Source organism: Furipterus horrens, unplaced genomic scaffold (genome assembly GCF_987537825.1).
Source record: "Furipterus horrens unplaced genomic scaffold, mFurHor1.1.pri manual_scaffold_5, whole genome shotgun sequence".
Lineage (NCBI taxonomy): Eukaryota > Metazoa > Chordata > Mammalia > Chiroptera > Furipteridae > Furipterus > Furipterus horrens.
This window is the reverse complement of record NW_028327175.1, coordinates 64,786,456-64,795,815: the sequence shown is the minus strand read 5'-3', so window position 1 is coordinate 64,795,815 and position 9,360 is coordinate 64,786,456.

Below are 9,360 nucleotides of genomic sequence, written 5' to 3'. Positions count from 1 at the left end.
TGGGAGGGCAGGTGTTCCCTTCTTCCCTGGCCATTTTGTGGGGATATGGCAGAGCTCTCAAGCACTTGGTCTGCACTTTCTCTAGACTGGCTGGCAGGGTCCAGAAAAAACAGGCAGTCTGTTTTCAGTGCCCACTCCCTGACTCACCCAGGGGTCCACCTATTTACATGCTTCCTTCTCAGTGGGCTCAGTATCATTTCATTTATTCACTCACTCATTTATTTATTAATTGAAGAGTGATTATAATGGGCCAAGCATCATGTTACACAACACATTTAGCTTCAGGTTTAGCTAGAGGGAGGGGTCCAATTGGGAGGGACAGAATATGTATTCAAATGCTTATAATACCATGTGACGCATGTTTTAACTGGAGTGTGGGCACATTTTGAAAATGCAGAAGAAGGAGAGGGTAACTCTGCTTGGGTGAGTGGGCAGATACTTCCCAGAGGAGGTGATGTTTAACTTGATGTCCTAACAACTGTGTTCTCTAGCTGAACGCCTTGGTGAGTCAGAGCTGAAGTCAGGCTGAAGGACTTCCATTACAGCAAAGTGATACCTGGTGGAATGCCTGCTTGCTCTTTCCATATGTATTAATCCACTTAAACTCAAAATATTTTCTTGACATCAGCATGGGTTCTGTTTCAAAAAAAGAAAAAAAATCTGGAAAACAAAGCCAACTTCAGGATATAGTCTTTGGAATCAGAGCAGACCCAAGTGAAAAAGTTGATTTTGAAGACCATATGGTCAAGTCACCTTTTCTCTGGAATTGATATATTGTGAGAGGTATCCTTTAATTTTCAAAGCAAATAAAGAAAAACATATTGAACAAAAGTGTTCTGTGTTCCTTATAATTGGTAGGGAGGGCATGAAAGGATTCATTCTTACTGCAACTACTGCCTGCAAAACTAAGGTATTTGGTGACTTGGGAGGTTAATTAAAAGCATATCTCACTGTTCAGAGAAGTAGAGGCAACAGCCTTCTGGTGCCATTATGTAGAAGACAGCATTATTTATGAACTGTATCTTGAAACAGAGCCTCTTGTAGAACCAAAATTGTAAGTATAATGGCCTGGGAATGCCCTTCCCTACTGAGCCTGCATTACTACATAGCTTAGAAATTCAAGCAAGCCCTTCCAAGATGAAAGCTCTCCACAGACTGCTCACAGCAAAGAGTGTTGCCAACACGGTCAGTGAAACGCAAAGAAACATGCAGATCAGATCAGGATGTGGGTCTCTGTAGGCTCGAGAAACCTCACCGAAGTCCCCTGCCTGTTCTCTTGAACAGGGAGGCAGGCTTGGTATGGGGAAGAGGCTCATTGCCAAACTGTGTTCCCTAAAATCCTACTAACAACAGAATCTAGTAATTGCAGCAGTGAGCATCACCAGTTCACTGTAATCTTTAAACATTTTTACAGAAAAAACTTATATTTTTGTATAGGTAATACATACAATATGGTACAAAATTCAAAAAGTATCTAAATATAGACACAGTTCAATGTATGCCTCATTCCCACTCCCAACAATTCAATGTTCACCTCCTTGGAGAAAGCCACCATTACCAATTTATTGAGTCTTCTTCCAGGGATCTCATGCTTATAAATACATATACATATTCATAGAAATTCTATACATACTTCCTGCACTTGGGTTTTTTTCACTTAAAAATATTTCTTGGACATCATCCCACATCCCAAATGGGAATAAGCCACCGCATTTAAAAAAATGAGCCACATAGTATTCCTTGAATAGAGATACCATAAGCACTTAACCATCCCTTTAATGGACATTTTCTTAATCCATTCAGACTGCTGTAAGAAACAGCACAGACTGGGTGGTTTAGAAACAACAAAAATGTATTTCTCACGGTTCTGCAGGCTGTAAGTCCAAGGTTAGCATACCAGCAGGGTCAAACGAGGGCCCTATTTCTGGTCTGTTTTGCAAAAATAAAATAACCCCATTAGTGCCATTAGTGAAGGCTCTATCCTCTTGACCTAAGCACGTCCTCAAGACCCTGCCTACTAATACCATCATCTTTGGGAGTTAGGATTTCAACATATGAAAATTTGAGGGGTCACAATAAGACCATAGCAGACACTGAGGTAGTTTTCAATCTTTTGCTCTAACAAACAATAGTGCAATGAGTCCAAGTCTATCTATAGTAAAATTTGTAGATGTGCAAATGCTGAGTGAAATAGTATGTATACATGTAATTTAAATAATTTTGCAAAACTGCCTATGATTAAAATTGTATCATATTTTACTCTAACCCAATATGTATGAGAGTTCATTTTTCATACCTTTACTATCACAATGTGTTATACACTATTCCCTCACTTATCATGGGTATTATGTTCCAGACCCTCCCCAATGAAATAGGAACCTTACATTTATTCTACACTTTTAAACCTACATAACTTTAACAACATATGTATAGAGTACCGCAAAATCCTGCAATATAGTGAAAAATCCATGATAAATAATTAAATATAATATTTTTAAAAATCTCATGATAGTGAGGCCGCGATAAGTGAACCACGATATAGTGAGGAACTACTGTACTACTTTTTGCTCAGTGGTTCAGTTTGAGAGGTAAGAACTTGCATTTCTTTGCAATTCTAATTTATATTTCCCTAAGTATGAGTGAAATTTATATTTCCCTTATGATGAGCATTTTTATACATTACAGAAGCTTTTGTATCATTCTTTCCATCAAATATTTGTTCATTTAATTTTGCAAATAACTTAATAAGTTATCATCTCTTTCTTACTGATTTGTCTGTGATCTAAGTTGCAAGAATTTTTCTCAGTTGTAATTTCTTTTTTGACTTTTCAAAATATTTAACCCTATATATTTTTTTAGTGTAGGAAATTTTTTGTTAACGACGTCTAAGTTTTTAATCATACTCAAAAAGATTTTTTCACTCTGGTATTTTAGATATGTATCATTCCCATGTGTTTTTATGTTTTAATTTTTTGAACATTTAAGTTGTGATCTATCTACAATTTTAGTATAAGAAGTAAAATGAGGATCTAGCTCAGTTTATTTTTGCAAACAGCCCTTCTGCTACTTTTAACACCAATTTTTAAATAATCCATTTCCCCCAATTATTTTAAATGCCTAATTTTTCATATGCCAAGTGACAGAATGCATTTACATCTATTTTGGTGGTTTTTATCTGTTCCATTGATGTGGGTGTGTATTCATGTGCTACTAGCACAGAATTTTATCATTTGTATCTGTGTCAACTAAAGCCAGCTCTAAATCTATCTGTCCTTCATTGTCCTCCCAGGGATATTGGAGCAGGCTCCTGTAATTGCTCCTCCTTTGCCAGTAGAGGGTGCAAGAGAATCACTGCAGAAGAAAGGGGCTTCTCTTCCTGGTTCCTGGTAATTTTCTTGGCTTGCTCCTGCAGCAGCTAGTAGCTTGGAAGTAATGCTACTTTCAAGCTTGCCTGGCCTGATCTATGGCTTCTGCCCACCAGTGTTAACCTGCTATCCTCCTGGTGGCATGATTTCCTGGGTTCAGTTTCCTGCCTACCAGCTTCAGCCTGCTGATACGCCTGTGGAGGACTTCCTGCTTATCAATCTTGACTCTCAGTTCCCTGCCCTGCCCATCAGACTCTGCCTGCCAGCTGTGAGCCCGCTCTGGCCTGGGGAAAACTCAGGGCCAGAGCAGGAACATACTTATGTTAAATTTATACTTTTTTTTTGTTGTTATTTACCTGAAATTCAAATTTTTCTGGGCATCTTTCTTCTGTTTTTGCTAAATCTGGCAATCCTACTCTGAAGATACTCCCCAGAATGAGGCATTGAGAAACAAGTTAGAGAGAGAGAGCACCTGCATCCTTGAAAACGCTATGGTTGTCTATCTTTGTGGGTAGGGTGTGATCACAGGGGTTACTGCCACTGAAATGGGTTCCCTAATTTCAATGAGGATGATGAGAATTAATTGGTCACAGTGTCCATTGTGCCCTACATGGGCAATCTATTAGAGTATTGGTTGATCTATGTAGCATATAAAACTCGAGCTAGGCTTGTTAAAAACCTGACTTGTGTAACCACCACGGAGAATCTCACCCAGTTTTTAGACCTAAGTCAATGTATAGACCCCAATTCCCTTGATCAGAAGGAAGTCTCGTTCTCTTATCTTGTTGAGGACTAGAAGTACATAATTTGATTTAATATATACAGATGATTACAAATAGAAATATTTATATTTTTTTGCTCTGCCAGTGGAAAAGGTCTAAATGAAATGACATCCCATTAGCACGAGCTCACCTAGTAACCCTAATCTTGGTTTATAAGGCTAATTTCCAATAGGAGGGAACAGCGCTCCTTGGAGAAATGACTGTTTCAAGGACTGGAGTAGCTTGGCAATTCACAGTGGCAGAAATAAGTAATTGTTCAAAAACACATACACAACACATTGATGCATAGGAATGGGGCACAGGAGCTCTGCATAGCCAAGGGACAACTAAAGCAAAAAAAAAAAAAAGTAGTATTGTATTATAATACAAAATATAAAGTAGGTATTCATGAGCCCATACTGATATAAGTAAATAAATGAGGGAGAACAAACTCAACCAGACACATCTCTCATACAGATAAAGTATATTGATAATCTCCCTTAAAGAAGATAGGGCATAAGTCTTCATTCCTTAGGTGCATTCTGTGCATTATGACTTCCTTCTAAAAAGTGAAGTATGGAAAGGAGGGAAAAGGAAACCTTACAGTAGAGAAACTTGACAAACTCTACTTCAGCCAGGTGATCAAGGAAAATATCATCAGTGAAAATTCACATTGAGAGTATATATATCTTTGATACAATGTGATAAAAATGGCACTTTACTTCTGTGCTCTTTTTCTCCAAAATTCATAACCCCAGTGTAATCATGAAAAAAGTATCAGACGATTTTCAATAAAGGAGCATCCTGCAATACTATACATCTGATCAATACCCCTCAGAACTGTCAAGGTCTTCAAAAACAAGGAAGGTCTGTCATAGCTAAGAGAAGTCCAAGGAAACCTGATATCTGTAAGTTATGTTGTATCTTAGATGGGATCCTGAAACAGAGTAAGGACATTCAGTGAAAGCTAAGGAAATCTGAATAAACTACAAATTTTAGTTAACAATGGCATGTCAATATTGTTTTATTAATTGTAACAAATGTACCATATTAATATAAGATGTTAATAATAGGAGAAACTGTAGGAAAATATATGATAACTTTCTGTACTATTTTCTTATTTTTTTGGTAAATCTAAAACAGTTTTAAAAATAGTCTATTAATCTAAAAAAAATTACTGAGAGAGCAAAAAGAAGGTGAAATACTTTTTAGACTTAGAAATCCTGAAAAAAAATCCATCAACAGCAGATAAGCAATACAAAAATTGTTAAATAAGATCCTCAGGCAGGAGAGTGATACCATATGGAAATCTGGATCTATTCAAAGGAATGAAAAGCACTGGAAATGCTAGCTATGTGGGTTGAAATAGTTCTTGTTACTTAAATCTATTTTACAAATAATGAACTGTTTGAAAAAAATGTATTGTGAAGTTTATCACACATGTACAAGTTACATGCTAACAACGGCATAAAGACCAGGAGGGGAGAAATGGGAATAACCTGTTGTAAGATTTTTATTCTATATACTTAAAGGTACACTATGATAAAATAAAGATGTATACCACAAATACTAAAACAACCATTAAAGGAACAACAAAGGGTTTTATCTAATAAACCAAAAAAAAAAAAAAAAGATAAAATTAAACCATAAAATATTTAATTAATCTACAATATGGCAGAAGAAAAGGAACACAGAACAGATAGGTCAAAATAGAAAACAAGGTGGTAGATTCAAACCCAAAGATATTAGTGTTAACATTAAATGTAAATGGTGTAAATATACCAATTAAAGGCAGAGATTTTTAGATCATGTAAAAAAGGAAGACCAAACTATTAAAACAAAGACATAAGCAAGTTAAAAGTAAAAGGATGGAAAATGATATAACACTAATCAAAAGAAAGCTGGAGTGGCTATATTAATATACAGGTACATTTTAGAGCAAAGACTATTAGGATAAAGAGCATCACTTCATAATGATAAAGGGGTCAATTAATCAACAATATATAAAATTTTAGACATTTAGTAGCCTAGTGACAGAATATAAGCTGTCACATCGCTACTTTTCACTTTCAAGCAGTTGGCATTATAAAAGGAGTTCACTGTTCATTCAAACAGGTTTAAGCTTGTTATCCTGAGACTCTGACCAGTTTTCTCAGCCATTCAATGGGTTACTCAATTTTGAACACCATGAGTCAGTCCTGCTGAATTTCAAAAAGGGTGATATTTTGACATCTGCTCTGATTGTTTTCATACATATTTTATGACACTCTCCAAATAAGAGTGAACAAAGTCTGCATTTACTTTAATTGCAAATGTTAGTGGTTGGTGGGATCATCATGAAAGGATCATTATAATGAAACTCTGTGGTCTTTCTCATACTAAATTCAGAATGATGTGGTGTTACCATATTGACCAAATAGGAAGAGTTTCCTCTTAGGGTGATATGACAGCAGAAGAACCATTAAAAACAATGCCTCTATGATTCACTTAATATTGCAGTTTTATCTTTAATTCCTTAAAAAGTTTTTTGAGCCCCAGACTGCCACAGTGCAGTAACATGATATTTCTATCCAACAGTGTGAAACAGAGACAGTATTCCAAAGGTCATTCAAGTTCTGAGCAGAAGATCATATAGCTGAGCAAGATATGGAAAGTCTTATGTATGACTGACCATCTAGTAATTCAATATTACATTTTTTTTTTATTTGAAAAGACAAATGTTGCAGAAATTTAAGGTTGAGGTTTGTCTAGGACCATTTTATTCCTATTTTAACATTTTCTAGTTTTCCCACTGATTCCAAATATATTGCCAATTTATAAATCAAGAGATGTTCCAAAGTTTAATAATATTTTACAATGTTTTTTAGATAACCAGTCATATACTTTGCTGACCCAGTGTTTGTTATAATAAATCAACATGCTTTTAAATGATTTTCCAAAACAAGGAGGTTTCCAAAACCACTATTATTTCTAACAGATGAATACAGGAGAATAATTCTCGTTCTATGGTCATGGTATAAGGGTCACATCCTATAGCTTACCATTTACTGACCTACTTTCCTACCTGCTTCAAATTAACTGGTGATTGTGTCCATCAAGGAGACTGTCCTTCGAACCTGACACTGCTCTTGATGCACCTCTGTGGTTGAAAGGCAGCTCTCACTGGAAGGCTTGAAGGACTCCAGGTGATCCTGGTTTTTCTAAATGAAGCATTTTTCTTTTGTGGGCTGTTGTTGAATCAGTGTTTGCCTTGTGTGTAGCTTACATGATCTGAAAGGAGTTTTCAGAGATTCTGCAGGACAGAACTGAGAGAGCCTGCTTGCAAGAGGGGCTGAGACGAGAGGTTAAGTGGGAGGTGGGGCTGGAAGAGTGGACCCTGCTGCTGTGGAGAGATATTTTAGGGGAAGAGCTGAGATGCTCAGTGAGGACATAAAGGAAGCTTTTGCTACATGATGTGCAATATAACTTCTTCCTCCTCTCAAATACATGAGCAAACATATACATTTTACATCAACAATTTTGATGGGAAGGGTGCTGAAATTGGCCTCTGAGAGAGAAATAAGCATGGCCCAAGGAGCTCAGTGACAATCTGATTACTTCTGGAAGCAGCACCTCCTAAACAAAGAAAAAGTAATCCACCTTCTGCTGCTATTGTTTCTTTTTTCTGCTGCTTCCAAGATGGCAGAATCTTTAGGTCATATGCAGGAAAGAGACACGAGATGAGGTTACCCTCCTTGGAGAGGAACGGATGAGTCATTTGCCATGAAAGCTGAAAAAAATAGGGATTTTTTTTCTCTTCCTGTATTGTTCATAGAAATATAATAACAGAAGTGTTTTAATAAGTTCTCATCACAAAGCTATCAATGGCTCATCATACATATATGTGACTCCAGTACACAAATTAGTTGGCTTTTTAAAATCATAACACAATGGAAGGAGAACAGAGAGTACATGAGAAGCTTAAATGGGGCAGGATGGCTTGCACATTGTTTCAGCTAGAGAAAAACGTGTTCAGATATTTTTTAAAACAAAACCTGCTGAAAAGAGTCAGGTTGGTTTTATATCTTTTGATAAAGAAGCCAGTTCAAATCCAGTTCTCAGAGGAGTTTTAGGGGAAGTAAAGCACAGTGACTGAGTCAGGGTAAGGGTATATGGGACAGAGCTTCAATCTGGCATGAAACCAGTAAGTCAACCAGTAGTCAGAGGAAGTTTGACTAGTCTAGCCACTCTATGGAAATATTCTCTACCTTGGAAGCAGATATCTTAGTCATATTGGTAATTCTCCAACACTTTACATATAATATGTGCTCAGTTTGAGCACTGGGTAGATATAAATTTCATGAGAGGTTACTTTAGTAACTTTTTTCAGTGAGAATGGGATTGTAAATTCCCATCCCAGCCTCATATCTTACTTAAGTATTTGTCCAATCAATATATTATATTTTTACTTCCTTCTTCCTTTCTGTAAAGAATGCTCATATTATAAACATCTCTCCACCAAAAGGTCAGATCCTTACTTACCTAGATATTTCTGTAGCATTATACTAAATTATTGTTATAATTTCATATCCTTCCTAATGTTGCACACATTTGATATGACAGCTCAGAAAAAGATTGAGATATGTTGAGGGGTCTATAGAAATAAAAATATGTCATTACTACTGTAGTACAAGGATTTTCTTTGAATCTCATACCTGTGCCTTACTTTCCTCTTTTCTGATTCTATAATGACCTCTCCTTCCTAAGTTTTTATTCACTTGATAATCCACTCCACTAACACTATTTGTCAAAGATACCATAACTCTTCATAGCGCCAAATCCAATAGATAGGTCTACAACCTCATCTACTCAACCCTTCACTGGCATTGGATATTGTTGGTTTACCCTCCACCTTCTCCATATTAAAAAAAAAACAAAAAAACTAAAATAAAACATATGGTTAAAAATGTAAACATACAAAAGGGCCATCAGAGAAAAACAAAACTAAAGCATCCATTCAATTATTAGATTTAACAAATAGAACACCCAGTTAATTTGAATTTTAGACAAACAACAAATACATTTTTAGTATAAATATGTCCTCATTGCATGAGCATCCTTATACCAAAAAAAAAAAAATTTTTTTAATCTGAAATTCAAATTTAACTGGATGTCCTGTATTTTGTCTAACTCATTCTGCCACACTCCCTGCCTTGTCTTTCTCCCCAGAAGCAATACTTTCTAATTTTTATAAG